We start from the raw sequence: 25,568 nt of genomic DNA on the forward strand, positions 1-25,568 counted from the left end.
CCTACCATTATATAATCAGTGTAACCTCGTACTGTGTTCAGATCTCTTCCACGTATGCAACATTCTTTCATGATTTTTAAATCAAGTGTTGGCGATGATTAAATTACGCTATGTGCAGAAGACCAGTCGCTTTCCTCTTTTTCCCTTTTTTCCCCCCCAGTCCATGTTGTCCTATGTTTCTTCTTTATCTTTTCCTACCACCTAAATGCAGTAATTCATCACAGTTAAGTTTTCCTCTCCGTTAACTGTCTGAATGATTTCTTTTGTCTCCTTCATTCTTTCATTTTCTTCACCATCTGCACAGCTAGTTGACATATAAATTTGCACTACTGTGGTGGGTGTTGTCTTTGTGTCTATTTTGGCTACGATAATGCTTTCATTATGGTGTTCATAGTAGCTTACATGCATTCCTATTGTCTTGTTCATTATTACACCTACTCCTGCATTACCCTAATTTGATTTTGTATTTATAATCCTGTAGCCACGTGACCGGATGTCCTGCCCATCCTGCCACCTAACTTCAGTAACCGCCTCTATCTCTGACTTCTAGCTGTGCATTTACCTTTTCAAATTTTATAAGCTGTTTACCCGATTAAGGGATCTAACATTTCATGCTGCGGTCCACTGAATACCAGGTTTGCTTTTGCTGATGACGAGTTGCTTATGTGTCTGGTATGCATTGTTAGCATTTGTTGCTGACGCATGTTCCTTGTAGACCCTTGGCTACATTTTAACTGTTGCATTTGTATTGCATTATACCACACACATATGGCATACATGAGAATTTTCATGAAACAAGAGTATGGGTAGTTACGCATATTAGAATGACGTAAAAAGTGTTGTACGCAGGGGTGAAGGCATGTTTGCCCACAAAATGTAATCATAGCACACCTTGTCCCCATTGCTGTAGCGGACGGTATCGCTTCATCCATAGTTTTACCAGACTTTCGAATCCTTCAGTGGACTCGCACTACCTGCTTCGCAATAGACTGAAATCGCAAGTGCCATTACGGCTGCTTGAACCGCCGACAAAGTGTACACTTCTGAGACTGCAACGGACACGTACCGCTGCCCCTGGTGCGCTGAATGACAGAACGTAATGCTGACAAGTTGTCGCCCTCCGACCAGTACTACCGGTACAGCCGGCTGCACGTGTCTTACACGTCACCGTGGTGGCAGCTGTATGGCAGCATGCAGTCGTGAGCGCTGCAGCCGACGCTAGACTCCGCGTTTGAGAGAGCTTCGGGAGACTCATCAGGTGTGGCCGAAGGAATAACATTCAAATCCCTGACCGGAGTAATACACCGACGAGCCAAAACATTATGACCACCTGCTTAACACTTGTCGGTCCATCTTTAGAACGCAATACGTCACCGATTCCGAGTAACATGGATTCGACAGTTTATTGGCAGGTTTGTGGAGATATGTCGCACCAGATGTCCACACAAAAATCATTAATTTCCTTAAACAGCGGGCCGCTGATTTGTGTACACGGTGATGGAGCCAAACAGCGATCCTAATGGGTTCCATTGGATTCACATCAAGCGAATTTCGTGGCCAAGACAGCAGCCTAAGTACACCACCTCAAACCACTGTTGCACGGTTCTGGCTCCGAGACAGGACCGTTGTCCTGCTGGATGATGATATTGCCGGCGGGGAAGATACAAGCGTGAAGGGTTGCAGGTGGTTCGCAGCTGTCAGTCTTCGACTACCACCGCAGGTCCCATGCGAGTGCAGCAGAATGTGTCCCATAGCAGAATACTGCTGCCAACACCCTGCGTCCTTGGCGCGCTGCACGTTTCGAACTGCCATTCGCGTGGATGACGGCGTTTGTAGAGACGAGCATCGACCTAGTGTAGCAAAAACGTGACATCCGACTAAGCGATACGTTCCCATTGATCCACGGTCCAACTCGACGGTCCCCTAGCCACTGCAATCGTAATTGACGATGTCGTTGGATCAACGTGTTGTTCAGCAATGTATGATGAGCGGTATGCTCCGAGACACGTAATGCTTGCGCTAGCATTGTGCTCTTTCGGCAGTCACCACCCATGCTGCTTATCGAGCAGGAAAGCCTCCAAATCCCACGTTCTGTGAAGAGTTGTGGACATCCAACCACTTATCGCCCAGTGGTAGTTTCACTGTTGTTCATCTACATAGATGGTCACACCCCACTACGCAGTTACCGAGATCCTCGTTCACAGGCGCTGGTAATAATAATATAATTTTTATCAAAGTCGCTTATGTCAGTAGGTTTCCCCATCTGTAGCCCGTGTCGCCGCTAGAATGATTCCCCATCCGTCTTTGATCCACTTCTATACTTCCCTTACCGTGCCACGATCCCGTAACGCCACCAGGTAACATCCAAACTCGAAGTGGGCAGTCGTCATAATGTTTTGGCTTATGAGAGTATATAGAAGAAACAAAAAGGAAATTGGTGAACTGCTAGATGGAGATCCGATTTGCATTAGAAAGGTAAATGTGTCAGAAAGGAAGTTTTGACGTTACGCTTTTTAATAGAAGCAAACTTAAGAGAAGTCATGGTGCTTCAATAGGATTCATCGACATAAAAAATAGTTATTAAATTAGTAGGAGACGATTGAAATCGTCATCAAAATACGCTATAGCGTAAAGTGGGCAATATACAACACTTACAAGAACCAACACGTGTCTGTCTTCGTAGTAGCAGGTACACAAGTAACTTATGTTATACACTGTCTTTTGCAACTGTAAGTAAAGTTTTATTTGGAACATATTCATTTCGCTTTATTTCGAAGCATTTTTAGTGGTCACTGTAACAACTTTGTTTTCTTACAGATCTGTTTGTCAAGACCGTAAGCAGCTCTCACGTTTTACATTACTACTATCAAACAGTATTAAATTACAATTATTACTCACGGTTTTTTTGTTTCCTTGTTCTTGCAAACACATATGCTCGAGTTTTAGAACACACACTTCAGTGACGCAGTACATATCTTAGCTCGATGTAGATGCAGTTACACCTCGTGTACGTTCTTCTGTTATTGCAAGGTGGGACCGTCCTTTGCTTATTTCCCTGTGGATCTGGATGTGTCCCCTCCCTCCCTCGAAAGGGCACGGCCGATTTCCTTCCCATTTTTTCCCTAACCCGAGCTTGGCCTGAGTTTCTTATTACCTCGTTGGCGATGGGACTAAAACTTTTTAATTTTCCTTCCAAGAGATAACAATAAGATCGAAAGACCAAGAAAAAATGTCCGGATATTCAAAATATTTATCGAGGAAAGACTGAAGAAAATAAGTGTTCACAAGTGGAATGAAAATTCAAGGTAAATAAATGGAAATGTCGTGTGGCTAGGGCCTCCCGTCGGGTAGACCGTTCGCCTGGTGCAGGTCGAGAAGGTATTCATAACAATTTTTGCTACTGACATTGCTATCGTCCGTGAAGGTCAGGAAAAATTAAAAGTTCTCTTGAAGGAATAAACTATCTACTGAACACAGAATATCAATTGAGAATACACCAAATAAAGACGAAAGTATTGAGGTCTAGCTGAGGAGAAATCTGTAAAAACAATTAACATTTTAATTTTTGACAGTGTAATAGTCGAAGTGATTGTATTGGGGGGCAAAATAACACATGACACAGAAAGCATGGACGACATACGAAACACACACCACATTCAAAGAGGCATGCCTCGCTAAAAGAAGTTTATTCGTATTAAATGTAGGTCTTAAAGAGAAAAATTGCGAGAAAATATGTATGGAGTACAGCATTATGCAAAGGTGAAACATGGGCTGTGGCAAAACCGCAAGAGAATCAAAGCATTGCAGATGTTGTGTTGAGAAGGAAGCTGAAATTAAGAAAGATGTTGAGGAATTAGGAGATTCTCTGCAAATTCGACGAGAAAGGAAATTGGAAAAGTCACCTAAACGAAGGGGTAAGATTATAGGGCCTGAGAAGACATCAGGAAGTAACTCTCATTGTACTAGAGGGAGCCGTAAGAGAGGAAAAGCGAGAACAGAAATCAGAATATGTAAGATAAATAATTTAGGACGTGGGGTATACGTGCTACCCTGATATGAATTGATTGGTTCAAATGGTTCAAATGGCTCTGAGCACTACGGGACTTAACATCTGTGGTCATCAGTCCCCTAGAACTTAGAACTACTTAAACCTAACTAACCTAAAGACATCACACACATCCATGCCCGAGGCAGGATTCGAACCTGCGACCGTAGCAGTCGCGCGGTTCCGGACTGAGCGCCTGAACCGCTAGACCACCGCGGCCGGCGAATTGATTGGTAGGAAATAGATCATCGTGGATGATCTCTTAACAAAAGAATAAAAAAAAACATGAGTGCGGGTATAAATGCTTATACAAGGCACATTTTGGAGCCTTCAGGCATCTTCACATGCTACATGTCAGGAGTATAATGCCCGGCAACATGTGGTGAGGAGTGCGCAAGCTGCCGTCGAAAGGATCACTGCTTCCCCGACTGGACATTCACTTAACATGTCGCCAGCCGAACGTGGCTGGAATAAGATTGGTCTGCAACTTGTTCAGCACGGTCCCCCAGAAATAACTATCAATTCTTTGCGGTTTGTAGAAGTGCTTACAAACTGCGTGGGTAAGATTCACCAAGAACATGTGCAGGCTTTCTCTGATTCTGTACCATGGCGTTTTGAGGCTCTGGTTGCAATTCGTTGGGACGTCACACGATACTTAATTTCTAAAGTCAGAGATAATACTTATTTTCGTAATCGCAGTCAGTTTTTCTCCCAAAAGTACCTATTATGTGGAATATCATTCATTTAAGTCAAGTTTTCCATCAACGTCTTGCAGTTTTCGTAGTCGGTAGACTAGTTTCGTCAGTTCTTCGGTACCGTGGGAGGTGAGAAATCAACACAGCACTTTTTTGTTATAAGACACAAAGCGTATAATTATCTTCTGAATATTGTGGTTCTTAATAATTCTCGTGCTTGCAAGGATAAAAATAGAGAGAAATTCTTCCTTACGTAATTCGCAATTCATTTTATTTTACATATGACAAAAAGCATGCTAATCAGTGGATCAATACGTACATATAATACACTCCTGGAAATTGAAATAAGATCACCGTGAATTCATTGTCCCAGGAAGGGGAAACTTTATTGACACATTCCTGGCGTCAGATACATCACATGATCACACTGACAGAACCACAGGCACATAGACACAGGCAACAGAGCATGCACAATGTCGGCACTAGTACAGTGTACATCCACCTTTCGCAGCAATGCAGGCTGCTATTCTCCCATGGAGACGATCGTAGAGATGCTGGATGTAGTCCTGTGGAACGGCTTGCCATGCCATTTCCACCTGGCGCCTCAGTTGGTCCAGCGTTCGTGCTGGACGTGCAGACCGCGTGAGACGACGCTTCATCCAGTCCCAAACATGCTCAATGGGGGACAGATCCGGAGATCTTGCTGGCCAGGGTAGTTGACTTACACCTTCTAGAGCACGTTGGGTGGCACGGGATACATGCGGACGTGCATTGTCCTGTTGGAACAGCAAGTTCCCTTGCCGGTCTAGGAATGGTAGAACGATGGGTTCGATGACGGTTTGGATGTACCGTGCACTATTCAGTGTCTCCTCGACGATCACCAGTGGTGTACGGCCAGTGTAGGAGATCGCTCCCCACATCATGATGCCGGGTGTTGGCCCTGTGTGCCTCGGTCGTATGCAGTCCTGATTGTGGCGCTCACCTGCACGGCGCCAAACACGCATACGACCATCATTGGCACCAAGGCAGAAGCGACTCTCATCGCTGAAGACGACACGTCTCCATTCGTCCCTCCATTCACGCCTGTCGCGACACCACTGGAGGCGGGCTGCACGATGTTGGGGCGTGAGCGGAAGACGGCCTAACGGTGTGCGGGACCGTAGCCCAGCTTCATGGAGACGGTTGCGAATGGTCCTCGCCGATACCCCAGGAGCAACAGTGTCCCTAATTTGCTGGGAAGTGGCGGTGCGGTCCCCTACGGCACTGCGTAGGATCCTACGGTCTTGGCGTGCATCCGTGCATCGCTGCGGTCCGGTCCCAGGTCGACGGGCACGTGCACCTTCCGCCGACCACTGGCGACAACATCGATGTACTGTGGAGACCTCACGCCCCACGTGTTGAGCAATTCGGCGGTACGTCCACCCGGCCTCCCGCATGCCCACTATACGCCCTCGCTCAAAGTCCGTCAACTGCACATACGGTTCACGTCCACGCTGTCGCGGCATGCTACCAGTGTTAAAGACTGCGATGGAGCTCCGTATGCCACGGCAAACTAGCTGACACTGACGGCGGAGGTGCACAAATGCTGCGCAGCTAGCGCCATTCGACGGCCAACACCGCGGTTCCTGGTGTGTCCGCTGTGCCGTGCGTGTGATCATTGCTTGTACAGCCCTCTCGCAGTGTCCGGAGCAAGTATGGTGGGTCTGACACACCGGTGTCAATGTGTTCTTTTTTCCATTTCCAGGAGTGTATTTTAAGTGTATAAGAATTAAGTTGGCGAAATCTCCAAAACCACCCTCTGCCAATCAGTAGTGTGTGTTTGTGGTGCTGCCCTTTGTTTCCCCGTTGTGCACTCCAGTGGTCGTGCGGGGATAGCTGTTGTGGTTCCCTGTTGCCAGTATGCGCTCTGAAAAAGCTATACTGAACCGCATCATAGAAGTCGAGGTTGTTGTTGTTGTGGTCTTCAGTCCCGAGACTGGTTTGATGCAGCTCTCCATCCTACTCTATCCTGTGCAAGCTTTTTCATCTCCCAGTACCTACTGCAACCTACATCCTTCTGAATCTGCTTAGTGTATTCATCTCTTGGTGTCCCTCTACGATTTTTACCCTCCACGCTGCCCTCCAATACTAAATTGGTGATCCCTTGATGCCTCAGAACATGTCCTACCAATCGATCCCTTCTTCTGGTCAAGTTGTGCCACAAACTTCTCTTCTCCCCAATCCTATTCAATACTTCCTCATTAGTTATGTGATCTACCCATCTAATCTTCAGCATTCTTCTGTAGCACCACATTTCGAAAGCTTCTATTCTCTTCTTGTCCAAACTATTTATTGTCCATGTTTCACTTCCATACATGGCTACACTCCATACGAATACTTTCAGAAATGACTTCCTGACACTTAAATCAATACTGGATGTTAACAAATTTCTCTTCTTCAGAAACGCTTTCCTTGCCATTGCCAGCCTACATTTTATATTCTCTCTACTTCGACCATCATCAGTTATTTTGCTCCCCAAATAGCAAAACTCCTTTACTACTTTAAGTGCCTCATTTCCTAATCTAATTCCCTCAGCATCACCCGACTTAATTAGACTACATTCCATTATCCTTGTTTTGCTTTTGTTGATGTTCATCTTATATCCTCCTTTCAAGACACTGTCCATTCCCTTCAACTGCTCTTCCAAGTCCTTTGCTGTCTCTGACAGAATTACAATGTCATCGGCGAACCTCAAAGTTTTTATTTCTTCTCCATGAATTTTAATACCTACTCCGAATTTTTCTTTTGTTTCCTTTACTGCTTGCTCAATATACAGATTGAACAACATCGGGGAGAGGCTACAACCCTGTCTTACTCCCTTCCCAACCACTGCTTCCCTTTCATGTCCCTCGACTCTTATAACTGCCATCTGGTTTCTGTACAAATTGTAAATAGCCTTTCGCTCCCTGTATTTTACCCCTGCCACCTTTAGAATTTGAAAGAGAGTATTCCAGTCAACATTGTCAAAAGTTTTCTCTAAGTCTACAAATGCTAGAAACGTAGGTTTGCCTTTCCTTAATCTTTCTTCTAAGATAAGTCGTAAGGTCAGTATTGCCTCACGTGTTCCAGTGTTTCTACGGAATCCAAACTGATCTTCCCCGAGGTTGGCTTCTACTAGTTTTTCCATTCGTCTGTAAAGAATTCGTGTTAGTATTTTGCAGCTGTGACTTATTAAGCTGATAGTTCGGTAATTTTCACATCTGTCAACACCTGCTTTCTTTGGGATTGGAATTATTATATTCTTCTTGAAGTCTGAGGGTATTTCGCCTGTTTCATACATCTTGCTCACCAGATGGTAGAGTTTTGTCAGGACTGGCTCTCCCACGGCCGTCAGTAGTTCCAATGGAATATTGTCTACTCCGGGGGCCTTGTTTCGACTCAGGTCTTTCAGTGCTCTGTCAAACTCTTCACGCAGTATCATATCTCCCATTTCATCTTCATCTACATCCTCTTCCATTTCCATAATATTGTCCTCAAGGTATTAACCGGAAAACGAAGGGGCAACTGATTATTCATACCACGAATTATACTCATTTCAGCTAACTGAACATTAAGCTTCTAAAAGCTCCAGTATGGTTAGCGTTCAGTATCATTATCAATAAAGCACTTTTAAACGCAGAGGTATTATGGAGTGAATTTAAAAGAAAAACTGAATGCTATTTCTGAATATTTCTTTGAGTAAATTAGATGCTATACAAAGTCATTTTCGGGTACCGCCGTGTTTTTATAAATACATTGCCTGATAAAAAAAACTGAAGCACCCTGAAGACATAGTTGAATGTCGATGTATGTTCGTACTTAACGCGATATCAGCGAGTATGTAAATGCTTAGAGCTGAAATTTTCTGTGACGGGTTGAAAGGCCTCCAAGGCTGCATTAGTGTTGTTAAAAGGCCTGGTAGGGTCTACAAGGGAGCATAAAACAGCCTCAGACGTTGACTAACCATTGTGGGGGGACTCGGAGATGCTGCGTACTCGTATGAGATAGTGCTATCAGCACCTGACATAGTTCGAAAGAGATTTCATTGTTGGTCTCCATGTAGCCGGCTGCTTGAATCGTGCTGTGTCCAGATTTCTGGGGCGTTCAGATGTGACAGCAGTCCGATGATGGACTGCGTGGGAGAGCAGGCATACCCGTCGTGCAGGTTCTGGTCGACCACATCTTCGCACCAGAAGAGAGGATCACGATATTGTGCACCAAGCACATGGTAACAGCTTCTCGTCTGCGACTGGCATCTGAGAACAAGTGACGGACTGCCTCGGAGACTAGCAGCACGCGGACTAGGAAATTACCGTCCCACGAGTAAGCCGTCGTTAGTACAACTACACGTTAAGGCGTGACCGGGAATCGTGGACTGCCGATAAGGTAGCGCTCTCTTCAGCGATGTATCGCGGCTCAGCACTACCCCGGATGAACATCGTCTAGGATTATGACGGCGTCCTGCGGAGACGCACAGCGACGTTAGTCTTGGGCTCATGGCCCGGGGAGCCATCGGCTATGACTTCAGGCGACGGCACGTGGTGAGTGAGGAAACTCCGACGACGCAGCAGTTTGTCACGGAGTCCCTGCGTTCTCATGTGTTACCACTCATGCGACAGTAACGTCGTGCCGTTTTTCAACAGGACAATGCTCGTCTGCGTGATGTTGAGGTATTATCATGATCAGCAAGATTCCCATACCTGTCCTCGATAGAACATGTTTGCGGATTACCTCCGTCATCAACTCCGTTCCATTGAAAAGTTTCCGGGATATCTAGGGCCAGCTTGTCTCAGCATACAACGGCGATCTTTGCAGACACTGTCAAATACAGACATTGCACTAAGGTAATGGCTGTGGCTGTACGAACTAGACACTCCTCAACTGCATCAGTGCGTATGTCCAAGCCAGAGAGGGTGCAACGTCATACTGATAATTAAGCCCATATTGCCAACCTCTCTGCAAATTTCGTTTGTCCACATAACCTTCTCAACCTCTGAAGTTTCATTTTGCTTCTTCCTCCCCTTCTGTGTGCGTCACTTGTTTTGTCAGGCAGTGAAAAATAAAATAAAAAATATTAACATGTGTGCGCAGTAGAGAAAAGAACGTTGATGCAGAGGTAAGAAATAGATCAGCACTAGAATCTACGGAAAGCCGTATAAAGTACGTAATACATGACACTACCATCACGAAGTACATTACAGCGCTGTATGAGGCAGAATAAGAATAAAAAACACATGGAAGATAGCACTTAAATTGCTGAAACGTGTGTAACTAAAATTTAGGACTTTCCCGCAATATGTTCATGCCATGTGGAGAGAAAAGCAAAGTTTTTGGGATACAGTGCGTGTTCAACAAACCAAGTTTAAAAGAACCAACCACGAGAAAGTAAATTATTGTCACTTGTTCGTGTACAGCAGCTTTGTCATGGTTGTAATTCGTTCTTCTAGAATAACAGTAAGACCCGCACAATAAGCTAATACTGTGGATCAAACCTTCGCCAACACCGTTATGAGGGAAGTAGTTCGACTGTACAAACCAAATCTGTTACTGGAAAAAGAGGAGGCAGTTGACTCGTCACTTCCCATTGCAACCATTTATGGTGCGGTGGTACATGACTCTGCACGATATCGTTCGTGGTTGAGATTAGGAGACGGGGATTCTGTCACGGACGTTAATTTTATGGCGTTCGCTCGTAACCCTCGGAAAGGAGGGTGACGTTGCTTGTGCTGCAGTATTTACGCGTCACTTCTGCGACAATAATCTTCAGTGTTGAAGCGATCTCGATTACTGTGAATTGATATCCGATCAGTAGTGAGTTACTGCTACTAATCATTGCCCTCAACAATGTCGCTTTAGATTTTTCCAATACAATAACAACCATCGACACTACCGTTTCAAATAACTGCGCTCCAACGATCTGACCTCATTGTTTCACGACTCGCGGCAACAAATGCCTAATAAATTGCCTTGCGTACTGCTGGCCAACTTCTTTTACTGTGGTAACAAGCGTCATTTGCAGCCGACAAATGATCAGCGTTGGCAAGTCATAAAGACGCTGTATTACGAATCTTAAATAGCTGCATTTCTTGCATAACCATCTATTTGTTTAGCAAGGTGTCTCGAAAATGTACAGTCCCCTTTTCCGTTCTAGAGTGTAATCAGAGGTTTTCCTGTGTTACGGACCTCCTGTAGTACAAAAATTTGTAGCATCACATGACTATACACTACATGCGCGTTTAGCACCTTACACCAGATGGTAGTTATTCCCCACTCCTTGCCGCCGCTGTACGTCTGGTTTTTACTAAGATTTATGTTTTTCATTTTTTTTTACTAAAGTTCAACTTTTATTTTTAGAACCAGTTTTTTGGTGCCCACATTTAAATTGGCGTGTGCAATTACTCAACCATTTACGCTGTTGTATCACTGTACTTAGGTTCTTACACAGAAGAATGGACTTAGTGTTATTGAGTAATGTAACACTGCTTCATTCATTGAAGATGGGGAACAGTGTGCCACTTCTGTTAGTGATGGACTAATTTCATGAAACGAAAAAGATAGGTTCAATGTTTCTCATATTAAATTCACAGAATCCAAATTGTCGTTTCATGCCACACAAAGCTTTGCTGGTTTCCAGACCTTCTTCAACTAGATAGTAATACTTATCGCTTACGCATTTGTTAACGGGGTATACATTGTTTGTCGATTCCTCTGAAGATTTGTAGTGTAAATGAATTAATGTCATTTTAAATAGCAACGCACTTCTAGGTACATTTCGTTTTCATGCTGCAAGAACACACGACATTATATAATGCATGTTACTCTACTGTGTTTTCTGAATTAAAGAACGATTGTAATTTGCTGTAAATAATAAGTTAAATTTACCACCACATTAAATGCCTCTTATGGCTGCCTCTTTGAAGGGCATTACTGACGTTAAAGCAAAACGCTTCAATCAAGCTACGTGTATGTTCATCTTTACAGATTTAATAGTTGATATCATACCTTTCTGGGACAAATGAAAAATAAATCAGCAGACTCGTTTTTTAATGCAATTCTCGATAGTAGTCAATAATGAGGGCAAAAGTAGCGCAAATATATTCTCCAAAAAACTTCCAGAAAAATAAATTTCATGTCGTTATAGATACCATTGTTCCGAAACAGGCTTTTCTTCCGCATTTGCTATAACTACTATTCATTTGAATTTGTTTTCTAAAAATATTTACACACACAGCTTTCATTTATTATTTTTATGAAGTATGTTTACAACTCAATTCAGGTTAAAAATGGCTCCAAGTACTATGGGACTTAACATCTGAGGTAATCAGTCTCCTAGAACTTAGAACTACTTAAACCTAACTAACGTAGGGACATCACACACATCCATACCCGAGGCAGGATACGAACCTACGACCGTAGAAATAGTGCGGTTCCGGACTGAAGCGCCTAGAACCGTTCGGCCATAACGGCTGGCAGTTCAGGTTAAGTTATTATGGAGCAGGGCGATTGACAATACGAACCCTTAAACACGAAGGCAATGTGGGAAATTCTGGCGTTTTGATCGACAGACAGAAAGACAGTGTATGGCAAATGACTTCGCAAGTAGGCAAATACAGTGCCTACAGAGAAACACCCAGAAAGGGAGAAGGAAACGAAATGAAACTTCACGAGTTGAGAGGGTATGTAATGTTATTTCAGTGATTGCAAAATCGAGTCAAATTTACAAAGAACTTGGCAAGATGAGTAAGTATCGTATTGCATGCCTCTGGGCTGGGTGCATGCACTGATTCCGTTGGGAAGTGTGTCGTAACGCCGTCGTATCCTCTCCTGCGGGCAAGCTGGAGCACAACGAACTGGTTCTTCACAGCCCTTACATTGGCACTACGGGGAAGGGAGAGAGAGAGAGAGAGAGAGCGCTGACGTTCATGCTATTCCCACACGTTCCGTCGGGAACAAAACTGGGATCTTCCTGGACACGGAAGTGCCTCAACGAAACGCAGACAGCCCATAAAGGTGAACGCTTCGTGTGGACGACCACTGTCCTGATGAAAATGGTACCACGATACCGTGCGACGAGAGGTAACACATGAGTAGACTGGATGGCATCAGAGTTCCTCGGTTATTAGCGGCATTGACCTGAAGTCATACGAGATGGCTACCCACACCATGACGCAAGCAGTAACACCGCTGTGCCTCTGCAAATCATTAGAATAACGAGCCCTCTCCTCATGTTTCCGCCATACTCACCGACGTGGCTTATCCGGTTTTATGCACATCCTGACCACAATGGGACCCTTTAAGTAGCAGTCCAAGATTCTAGATATCGGCACCACACCAGAAGCCGCCGTTTGTGTTGTGCTGTGAGCGGCATCCTAGCCATGAGGCGGTAATTCCGTAATCCGGCTGCTGCTAGTCTCCGACCAACAGCGCAGGGTGACACACAATGTTGTTCTCGGATGCCAGATACAGCTGTGGAGGGATTACGAATAGCTTGCTGCACAGTACGGCGATCCATTTGGTGGTCAAACGTGGTCGGTCGGAACCTTCACGACCAATAGGCCTGCCTTCGTAATTCCATGCAGTCCGACATAGCGCCACTACCACGTACAACGCCACTACCACGTACAATTCCGGACAAACCCTGATATTGCACTATTCAACCAGGCGGCCAAATAGGTAGAAAGGGGCCTCTTTCAAACTCTCCTAGGTGCTGATTACGCTGTTTCACACGACTATGCGGTACCTCCATGCCGTTCAGTGATCACTCATTAGTAGGAGAGCAGTGCAGATTCTAGATTTAAAGGGACACTTATCTCAAGATAACAGTATTTAAAGGGACATGATTTAAAGCTGCAGTAGTTATTGCGGGTTGTATCTGCGTGAGATAAATATTTTATCTCCGGTGTCAGGTTACACACCTGTGCTATATAAATTCGAGCACTTGCACACTTATCTTTTATAACTATAGCATGGGCCTCTTCAGTCAAGGTCTGTGCGTGAAGAGGTTCAGGTTTACTATAAACAAATTATCAATAATTCTATAGCAGCAGTGTTAGTAAATAATGATATAACAAACTAACTAATAGTTAATATTCACAATTGTTTTTCGATTAATTATTTACAATAATTTTTTGTTTGTTAACACTATTTTTATGGTTTTATTAACGAGCTATTTGTTCCTGATGACATTTACACGACTCTTTACGAAGCTATGTTTCGCATATATATTTTCAAAAGCCGGCCGCAGTGGCCGTGCGGTTAAAGGCGCTGCGGTCTGGAACCGCAAGACCGCTACGGATGCAGGTTCGAATCCTGCCTCGGGCATGGATGTTTGTGCTGTCCTTAGGTTAGTTAGGCTTAACTAGTTCTAAGTTCTAGGGGACTAATGACCTCAGCAGTTGAGTCCCATAGTGCTCAGAGCCATTTGAACCATTTTAGCCATATTTTCAAAGTTACATTTTACACTCTTTTGTTGGTATATTTGCAAACCCATTTTTTCTTACATGCATACATTGGTTTGATTTACAAAATTGTTTTCTGATGACCTATATACATTATTAACACTATCAGGCACAATAAAAGCTTAACATTTAAGTTTCCCATTTTAATTTCTTGTTTTTCATTCTCTATACAGTATTTACAATTTCTTTCTGATCATTCTGCATACAATATTTACATTCCGCACAGACGTCTCCACTTACAAATAAATTAACCAGTCACACACTTGATCACTCAATGAACAGTGTGAGTACCGGAAGGTCGCGATCCCGCCCCAGAGATGAGCCATTTTTGCCGTGACGCTACAGCCCTACTTACAGCTGCAGTGTACTCATGATCTGTCGATAAAAAGACCACCTGACGCACCATATGTGCAGCACTGGGGCGCACACCTCTTTCAATTTTCTATCGAGATAGCCGTTGAGACCGCAGGATGCACGCCCTTAGCCCTCCTCTGTGTGGCATGCATACACTTTCGACCTGTGCTCTACAAATACTTGACCCGTTCACCGATTAAAATACTCTTCTTCTTTCTTTTTTTTTTAGTCTGTCTACTTTTCAGATCATTTTATGCGAGGTAACAACTGTTCATGTTTGTTTCAATCTTTGTGGGCCTCTTGGGCCACTTCCTTCATAGGAACTGCCTTCCCATCTGGTTAGATGTATTTCTACATCCACCGTCCTAATTGCATAGAGTCGAACAAAATCTATGAAATGCTGTTACCGTCCGTTCATTCAACGTGATCTTACGATTTTAGTTTATTTTCCAGTATTATATCATTCATATTGGACACATTTAGTTTCTTTCATATGACATTGATTCTGTTCCGTCCAACAGCATATAGCCTCCACATATCTTAAGACTTGCATCTCACTTCCTCTTGTTTGATGTGTTTGAAGTCCAGTTCTCGCTGCCCTGTGTTACCACGGAGACTATCAGCACCTTACAAAACTAGTTCTTTAAAATTTCATTGTTTTGGTATTTCAGACAGATGTAGTGGTGATTAGATGTAGTGCTGAAGCACACAGAAATACCAATATTTTAAACATCTGCATCGTCTATCCGTAAAGCGAAATTCATACATAGCGAGCATTGACGCATTCAGCCCATAGCGAGACGCATGCAGCACGATTCCGTTGTTTCCATTTAAATTCTGGCAGAGCAGTCATTATGGTACTGGCCTGTTTTTCTGGGTTTGGTTTCGATTCGCTTAATTTAGCTTCCGTCACCACGAAGACAGAAATCGTATGGCCTGCTGTAGGCAACTCAATTTTGAAGTTGCCTCTCTTCACCACTAATATAAACATAACCACTAATTACCAGAACAGAGCTGAATGTCGGTAAGTGAACGACATTGAATGGTTGACTAGGGTCTTGGCCTCGGTAGTGTCGAATATCTCTGAGTACCAAACAACAGTACACCAGGATTGCAGAACTATTCGTATTGTAGAAAGCCTGGAAAAGATACTAGGCCACATGTGCACTGAAATGAGTCGGGCGGCGCTTACGCTGCGCGTTCCGCACACTGAAATACATATCCTATGTTCATTCCGGTGTTCTTTTGCACAGAGACGGTGAGGTCCCTCTCTGCTGAAGACTAAGAAAGTAGTCTCTTATACTGTGTAAGAATACTTGACCATAGGAGTACCGTCTGTGAAAAAAATGTTGTGTGGCTAGGTCGCCTGATGCAAGTCTTTTGAGTTGACGCCACTTCGGCGACTTGCGTGTCGATGAGGATGAGATGATGGTAGTGATGATGATTAGGACAACACAACACCCAGTCCGTCAGCGGAGAAAATCTCCGACCCAGATGGGAATCGCACCCGGGCCCCTTGGTATGACAGCCCATCGCGCAGACCACTCAGCTATCGGGAAGGAGTGGGGGGGGGGGTGGAGGAGGGGGCGGGGACCACTGTCAGAGAAATTTTATGTTACATCTATAATCTTTTAGGGGTGTCTGACTTTTCGTGTGTCCTGGCTATGGCAGCTTTGTGTGATTCTCTTTGCTTAATAGGTGGAGTCCATTTTTTCAATAACTTTCTATTTACTAATAACTGTTAAGAGTGTTAATAATTCTACACTGAAGAGATAATATCAGTCAAAATATTTTAATGCGATGTATCTTGTGATTGTGTTTTTCACTAATGTACTGGATTATTTCTAATAATCTCTCGATTTTAGTACTATCATTATTGCATAAAGCATCACAATAAATTTCTTCACTAAGACACATTTCGTAGTTAAAAAATCTGGTTTATATGTTCCTCATGAACACTCATTTTACTGTGACACTTGTTCTTTTGTAATTATTTCTCTCGCCAAGCTTTATAGATGTGTCTATTTGGAGAGAGCGTTTGCTGTGACAGGCGGAAGTATTTTGTCCAAAGCCGAGCGTTCTTTTCTTTTCTTGCTTCCTATGTAATTACCTTTTCGAAAAATGGCCATTGAATTAGTTTCATGGCTATGAACTTTTTCTCTGTCTATTCTGTAGAAACTAATTGTACGTTTATATTTTCTCTACCTGTCAAACGGGTGGGGGTGGAAAAAAAAACATAACTGACCGCGCACGAATACGCCGAGAACTTGTGTCCTTCCTGATCCCCCCTTGACAGTCATCAAGGGCGAAACCAGCAAAAGGCACAGGTGGTCAGTTACCCCCGCCGCTCCCTCCGGTGAAAAGGAACCTTCGCAGACGGAACTCCAATTCTCCTTCGCAAAACAGGCCGCTGTATCTATTGAGTATCAGTTGGACCGTTTGAGAAAAGACATAACATGTGATGCACATTAACTTCTACCAAGTGTACCCAGAGTTGTTTGTTGTTAAACTTCTAAAATACTTCGTCATTAATTTTTATCCTAACATGAGTTGTCCCCCGCCGATCCTAGGTACACATGTGGTAATCAAAATCAAGTACCCCGAAGTGGAAAATCTGTTGTGTAAACGGTTACTGAGGTGGCCTGTGTAACTATTCTCCTGCTTTTAATTTATGGCGCGTACTGAGGCACATAGACATTTCACCTAGATCACAGGCGGATGAATTACGTAACTGAGTGGATAATTTCTGCACAAAGTCCCTTTGCTATGTCTTGTAGATAGGCTTACTGAGTGTTGTTTTTTCTCAGAGTAGCGCTTGCAACCTATGTCCTCAATTATTTGCTGGACGTGTACGAATCTCTTTCTTCCTCTACAGTTTTTGCCCTTCACAGTTCCCGCTAGTACCATGGAAGTCATTCCCTGATGTCTTAAAAGATGTCCCATCATCCTGTCCCGTTTCCTTATCAGTGTTTTCCACATATTCCTTCCTCTCTGATTTTCCGCAGCACCTCCTCATTCCTTACCTTGTCAGTCCACCTAATTTTCAACATTCCTCTGTAACACATCTCAAATGCTCAGATTCTCTTCTGTTCCGGTTTTCCCACAGTCCATGTTTCATTATCATACAATGCTGTACTCCAGACGTACGTTCTCAGAAATTTCTTCCTCAAATTAAGGCCTATGTTTGATACTAGTAGACTTCTCTTGGCCAGGAATGCCCTTTTTTCTGTTGCTAGTCTATTGGTGTCCTCCTTGCTCCGTCCGTCACTTGTTATTTTACTGCCTAGGTAGCTGAATTCCTTAACTTCATCCACTTCGTGACCATCAGTCCTGATATTAAGTTTCTCGCTGTTCTCATTTCTACTACTTCTTATTACTTTAGTCTTTCTTCGATTTATTCTCAATCCACGTTCTGTACTCATTAGACAGTTTATTCCGTTCAGCAGATCATGTAATTCTACTTCACTTTCACTCAGGATAGCAATGTCATCAGTGAATCGTATCACTGACATCCTTTCACTTTGAATTTTAATTCCACTCCTGAACCTTTCTTCTATTTCCATCATTGCTTTTTCGATGTACAAATTGAACAGGAAGGGGAAAAGTCGACACCACTGTCTTACACCCTATTTAATCCGAGCACTTCGTTCGTGTTCGTCCACTCTTATAAATCCCTCTTGGCTCTTGTGCATGTTGTGCATAGTTGACAACATCGGTAGCTCCGTGAGGCTATTTGCAGATGACACGGTTGTCTACAAGAAAGTAGCAACATCAGAAGACTCGTACGTACTCCAGGAGGACCTGCAGAGGATTAATGCATGGTGCGACAGCTGGCAGCTTTCCCTAAACGTAGATAAATGTAATATAATGCGCATACATAGGGGCAGAAATCCATTCCAGTACGACTATGCCATAGGTGGTAAATCATTGGAAGCGGTAACGACCGTAAAATACTTAGGAGTTACTATCCGGAGCGATCTGAAGTGGAATGATCACATAAAACAAATAGTGGGAAAAGCAGGCGCCAGGTTGAGATTCATAGGAAGAATTCTAAGAAAATGTCTCATCGACGAAAGAAGTAGCTTACAAAACGCTTGTTCGTCCGATTCTTGAGTATTGCTCATCAGTATGGGACCCTTACCAGGTTGGATTAATAGAAGAGATAGACATGATCCAGCGAAAAGCAGCGCGATTCGTCATGGGGACATTTAGTCAGCGCGAGAGCGTTACGGAGATGCTGAACAAGCTCCAGTGGCGGACACTTCAAGAAAGGCGTTACGCAATACGGAGAGGTTTATTATCGAAATTACGAGAGAGCACATTCCGGGAAGAGATGGGCAACATATTACTACCGCCCACATATATCTCGCGTAATGATCACAACGAAAAGATCCGAGAAATTAGAGCAAATACGGAGACTTACAAGCAGTCGTTCTTCCCACGCACAATTCGTGAATGGAACAGGGAAGGGGGGATCAGATAGTGGTACAATAAGTACCCTCCGCCACACACCGTAAGGTGGCTCGCGGAGTATAGATGTAGATGTAGATGTAGATGTTGTGTATGACGCGTCTCTCCGTATAGCTTACCCCTATTTTTCTAATAATTTCGAACATCTTGCACCATTTTGCATTGTCGAAGGCTTTTTCCAGGTCGACAAATTCTATGAACGTGTCTTGATTTTTCTTTAGTCTTGCTTCCATTATCGGCCGCAACGTCAAAATTACCTCTCTGGTGTTTTTATCTTTTCTAAAGACAAACTTATCATCTAGAACATCCCCAATTTTCTTTTCCATTCTTCTGTATATTATTTTTGTCACCAACCTGGATGCATGCACTGTTTAGCCGATTGTGCGGTAATTCCCGCACTTGTCAGCTCTTGCAGTCTTGGAAATTGGGTGGATCATATTTTTGCGAAAGACAGATGACATGTCGCCAGACTCATACATTCTGCACACCAACGTGAATAGTCGTTTTGTTGCCATTTACCCCAATGATTTTAGGAATTCTGATGGAATGTTATCTATCCCTTCTGCCTAACTTGATCTTACTGATTGTATAAGTAGATAAATGTCTCGATTTTTCAGTATTTTATGGTTTTGTCGCTTCCTAATGGGAAAACCAGATCAGTGACGAAATCGGTGCAGAGGAAGATTTTAAGTAGTGGAACGTAGATCGGTCCCTAGTCTACTACAGTTTGATGGACGTACTCGTAATTGTACCGAGAAGCGTCTCAAAAGTGTTGAATCTGAGGGCCTGAAGAGTGACCCATAAAACACATTATGGAAGTGATTCGGAAACATCCTACAAGGAAACTTACGAGCAATTTGAACGGAAAGTTAATTAGTTTCAATAAACTACAATTAGTCAAAGGCGAAGACGTTGTGCCAACAGAGTGAATATTATGCAGGTCATCCACAACAGTACTTAAGGATGAAATATGCTCTCTGGAAAACTGTTTGTATCAAGAGAATTAAGTGGATAGTTTTTACTCCGGAAACCCTTTACTGCTAGACAGAGAACTTACCTCCTTTCCGTCATACGTCCAATTTCTAAGAAGCAATAGAATGAGGATAAGTTGCTGTAGGGTGTGATCGAAGAAATTCAATGCTGAATAAAATCTACCTTAAGTAATTTTTTTTATCAATGTGCAGTATATTTTGGGTTAACTGGAAATTCACTTCGTAAATAAAAAATATGTAATGATATGCTGAACGAAAAAAACTGTACTCATAATAGCAAATTTTGTATCAATTGTTCAGATAAATAAGGGAGCACACAGGAAAACAGCACGCAGTTTACAAAATGTAATACCTCTCTAACAAGCGGAAAGAAGTATTCTCTATCTGAATCGCCAATGTGGGAAAGTCCTTGCAACATCCTTTCTTGTGCTATCAAAATTACTCCTTTTTATTGACGTTTTGTACCAGCAAAGAAATAACACACAATTAAGTTCTTGAGCGTGCATACTGATGAAAACAAACTGGAAAATCCATAAAGTAGACCTCCTACGACTTTGTTACAAAGTAAGCAGTCGATTACAAGGCCTTTTTCTTATACATTACTGAAATTTATAAACAGCTGCTCCAAAATTCCCATCAAAAGAAATTCGTTAATTATGAACCTGTAAATGGCCAGTACGTGCCCATATAAAATTTATATTCGTCTATATTGTCACTGAATGCGAACGGTCTTGCCACAGTGGTAACACCGGTTCCCGTCAGCTCACCGAAGTTAAGCGCTGTCGGGCTGGGCTAGCACTTGGATGGGTGACCATCCGGTCTGGCTAGCGCTGTTGGCAAGCGGGGTGCACTCAGCCCTTGTGGGGCAAACTGAGGAGCTCCTTGATTGATTGAGAAACTGACATACGGCCGGGAGAGCGGTGTGCTGTCCACATGCCCCTCCATATCGGCATCCAGTGACGCCTATGTCTGAGGATGACACGGCGGCCGGTCGGTGACGTTAGGTCTTCATGGCCTGTTCGGAAGGAGCTTAGTTTTTTAATATTGTCACTGACACTGCAGTCTTGTTTTCGGTTGACACGTTGTACATCATAACGTTTATCGTGAATGTCATCCACGGAACGAACTAACTAAATAACATCTTTTATTGTACAGCTGTGACGTTTTCGCAGTGTGTAGACCTTAATCGAAAAAAAATGTAAATGTTACGCGAGGAAGGCACACAAGATGTTCTTTACATCTCATCTGTACATTCAAATATCTTCATGCCATGTATATCCTTCATAATAAACTTAAATTTAGACAAGAACATCATGTTTTTTCTCTCGCGGAAATGATTGGATATGGCTGGAAAACTAACGGAGTTGGTTGATATAATAAAATAGCTTGGTCTCACAGCAGAAAAGATAGTAATAAACATGTATGTAATATTTACTTCATAATGTTATGCACCATTTACATTCTACTTTTAGAAAATGTATTTAAAAATTATTATGAAATAATTTATTTTGTAGACCTTGCACTTAACAAGTTTAAAAAATAATTGCCAAAATCGGACCTTTTCTAAAAAATCAAAGTAGTATTAACCAAAGTTGGAAAAAGGGTATTAAATCAGAGAAAACGTAATCCAGATTCAGTGCCGCACTTCTTAGGTGGTGGGCTGGCGGTGCATCGCCAAGACTCGGGGCACATAACGTGACCCCAGTGGACCGCGGTTTTCCATTTGTTAAAGATTATCGATTTTATCTTGATATGCTTTGGACTTCATCAACCTCCAGGTGAAGAAGCCCACTGAGGTCACATCTGGCGAGCTGGGAGCCCAAAGTCTTGTCTATGGACGGCCAGTCTGTCTCCAAGGAAAAGTGGCATTCATGTGATCGTAGGAGGCAAACAACAGCAGCTGTCCTTTCTTCTGTTGTGTTTATTCTTTTGTACTGGCAGAAAGAAAGTCAAAATTTTTGACGATAAGTTACGAATAGTAAGAGACTTCATGAACACCTTACATATAAAGATAAAATAAAATATAACATCATCCAGAAGTAAAATGAATTTATCTGCTATAGGATGTTCTTGTAGACTTTCGTTCTGACAATTATTTTTTTAAAAGAAAGAAGACCTTCTTTTTAGCAGAAATTTTGTCTTTGAAAAGATGTTCAGTGTTATTTCCTTCCGTCAGTTGTGCGACCATTTTTCACTAGACACTAAAGTCCGAAGAGAGAAGCTTCCATAGCAAGACAATACTAAAACCACTCTTCAATAGATTTACCCAGCATTTTAAGGTCCTTTTCTTCTGCTGTATCAGGTGTACCATACTTCATGTTTAATAAGCTCGTAAGTTTTGTTTCTGGAACATTAAACTGTTTTCTGGTCTTCTTCCAACCCATCTTTTTCTTAACTGCTTCAATAATCTGTAATTTTAGAGAGACTCCACTTCTTTGATCAATCTTCCTCATTGTTGTTATGAATGAAAACATACACGACACTGGTGTAATATTCTAGAATGTTTTTTATTTCACAAACCAGTTTCGGACGTTACGCCATCACAAGGACAAAGATAAATATACCATGGAGTGAAAATTTCGTCGTATCAAATATTTTAAACTAGCGCAGCTACAGAGTATCTCCGTTTCCAAAGCTGAAAATGGTTGGTTAGTTAGGAATAAAACGAGAGGAATTATTTCAGTCAAAATGCGATGTTATCCCTCTCCGTGAGTGAAGACAACTTCCAAATTGAATAAAATGCAATCAAATAGCATCAAACAATGGCCACCGTCTTACTTTGGTGGACGCCGTAATGCACAAAAAGCAAAAATAGGTGGGCTCTCGTCATCACCATGTTCTCGATCCACCAACTCTAAAACGCAAGAAATGGTACACAATTCCATATTTAGGGGAAGTCTCACACAATGTCGCCTGGAAACTTAAACCCAGGAACTTGAAAACATCTTTTTCGTTCACAACACTATTGGACACTGCTTCAGCTTATCCCTTCAGCTGCGGAAAAGAGCAGAATATACAAAATCAGGAGCAATGAAACTTTCCCAACACAGAAGCAGCCAGTTCAACAATTGTTGCTACATCTGATCCACAAACGGCAAGAATTTTCAACAATTCGCTTTTGATCAAAAGTAATTACATTTAGGAAAATATTCATGAATTAAAAAAATCAAGTGAAGTGTTTGCGAATCATTAGACTCCATACAAAATTGGTCCATGTCAAGGAAAGTACATACGATAATAAGAACGGCCAACAACAGAAATATATACCGTTCTTATCATACGTGATATATGTGTTTATATCCCCTCGCTTTCGGCAGAGTAAGCTGCATTTATCCGCATATTCGAAAGTATTTGTTCATGCGTAAGTCGTAGTGTGTGTCACTGAATCAGCGAGATACAGTTGTTTTTGCATTTATTTCACGATCATTCATGTCTGTTGATCATTTACTAATGCGTGCAACGCAGAAATATAATAATTATTCCGTTAATCAAGTTTAAAAATAATTAAAAACAAAGTTTAATTTGATTGCCGGCTTTCTAACCGCTAGAGGCGCTAGTCTCTTTTCAAGAGTTTGACGATAACAACTTACAGAGCAGTATCGCGACCGTGTGTGTGGGAAACCGAAGAACAAACCGAAAGAAGTAGTAAAGTAAGTCTGAAATGAATGTAGTTTCCTACATTTCTCTGTTAGTTCTTTACTTTGGTATACCTTCATGCATAAATAATTTTTTCTTATTTTATTTTCATTATGTTAACAATACATGTCAGTATAGTCAAAGACCATAAATGCTTTTATGTATCTGTATATACCTTTGCTATCAGAGTTTGTTTTCGCTACCGAGACTGAACAATAAAGTGATGGCGTCGTGAGGAAACAGAACGCTAACCGTTGACTTGTGGCATGCCTGGTCTGTTAGGTTTCGTACGTATAGACACAAAAATTTACATAATATGTGCACCGTATCGTGCGAACCATAAAAAGACGTGCTCTCTGCTTCATGTGTGGGTGAACTAAGACAGTTTTTGCGTATGTAATGGATGCTCACTGTTTAAGCAATGCGAGTGCACGATACCAGTTTGCACATTTTCAGGACTCTACTTGGGCACGGCTAATTCTTGATGCGTGTCGTTTCAATCACTGAACTAAAATGTTTAGGGTGTGCCAAGGAGTAGAGCATTGTACAGACAAGTATACTCCGTAAGTACGTCTGCCCCTCATTTCAAATTGTGCACCCGCTGGAAGTGTCGTGGCACGTCATCAAGCTTACTATGACATCTGTAACAGTCTCATCCTTAACCGCATAGAATGCATAACTGATTTGGAGACAGAATTTCCTACGCAGAATCGTCACCACACTGTCTCTGAATTCTGCAACGAGGTGAGATGCACACAAAACGGGTATGTTTCAGAAAGACTTAAATGCAATCAGGCTCTCTCTTAAATCAAATATAGTGCCTCTTTTCTGTCTTACAAAAGAATGCTACTAAAGCTGTAACATTGAAATTAGTCGACCTACAACATCATCATTGTAACAGTACCATTATATAAATTCATGTATCTACTCCACTTTCTTCCTATAATTTTTCTACTGTTAAGTAAAGTAAAAGTTAGACTTGCTCCCCTTAAATGTATCTGACCAATTCCATAGATTTAAATTTCTCACTTAGTAAATAAATGTCAGATGAATAGATCTGTAACCCGTCATTATACGGCGTGTGGTCGAACCCATCATAAATGTGGTTTGTTCTGATTAGTCGAGAACCGCAGCCCGCAAGGTATTCAAATTTGATAGCTGATGTGTACATGATTGTGGCTGTTTGTCCGCAGTTTTACGCTAGCTGTATGGGTTGGGTGCGTCAGTATCTTTCGAGTAATTGAGTGCATTTCTGAATATATGCATACTTATTATTCAACGTGGTCCTTCAAACTTGCAGCAGCTATATTTAATGACAGAACCTAGTTTTTTACATGTTTACGTAAAAGTGCAGGACAATTATATGAGCAGTGTTTCTTTGAGTCGAACAGTAAATTTTATTCTTTCGGCGCAGAATCCCACACACGAAATAAATCACTTATCTTTAAAACAATTCATTCAGTGTAACATACCCAGATTAGGCCATCACTTGATAACACGGTCATTTGCACTACTTAAATTTAGATCGACCATTTCCGTTGTTAAACCAAACAACAAATTAAAACATGAAGGAAATGAAATTGATTAAGTTGTGAGCCAATCTTTTTATTAAGACCGATTATGATACGCAACCAATTTCACGCCAATATAAATAGGCACCAATACCTTTACAGCAGCGAAAACGTTTATCAAAAACTAAAAGATTCTCCAGAATCAGCGTGTCCTCTGGGTCTTAAGGACACCAATATCGGATGCAACGCGTGACATCCATTAATAACCAGGCAAGAAAAAGGAAACGGTTATGTTAAGAAAAATACAGTAACTATTTGAGAAAGGCTGCTGCCAACCTCAAGAGCTGACCAGAATGTTGGCACTACATGTCCAGCACCATTGCACAGTT

At 42.4% G+C, this 25,568-nt stretch overlaps 1 protein-coding gene and 1 pseudogene across 1 annotated transcript in view; both read left to right on the forward strand.

The window, feature by feature from the left end:
* The window catches only part of LOC126419604 (uncharacterized), a 1,338,018-nt gene that overhangs the window by 1,116,747 nt on the left and 195,703 nt on the right, over positions 1-25,568 (forward strand). The gene's annotated exons all lie outside the window — the stretch shown is intronic.
* LOC126420200 (5S ribosomal RNA) lies at positions 20,754-20,871 on the forward strand (annotated as a pseudogene).

Source organism: Schistocerca serialis, chromosome 9 (assembly GCF_023864345.2).
Source record: "Schistocerca serialis cubense isolate TAMUIC-IGC-003099 chromosome 9, iqSchSeri2.2, whole genome shotgun sequence".
Lineage (NCBI taxonomy): Eukaryota > Metazoa > Arthropoda > Insecta > Orthoptera > Acrididae > Schistocerca > Schistocerca serialis.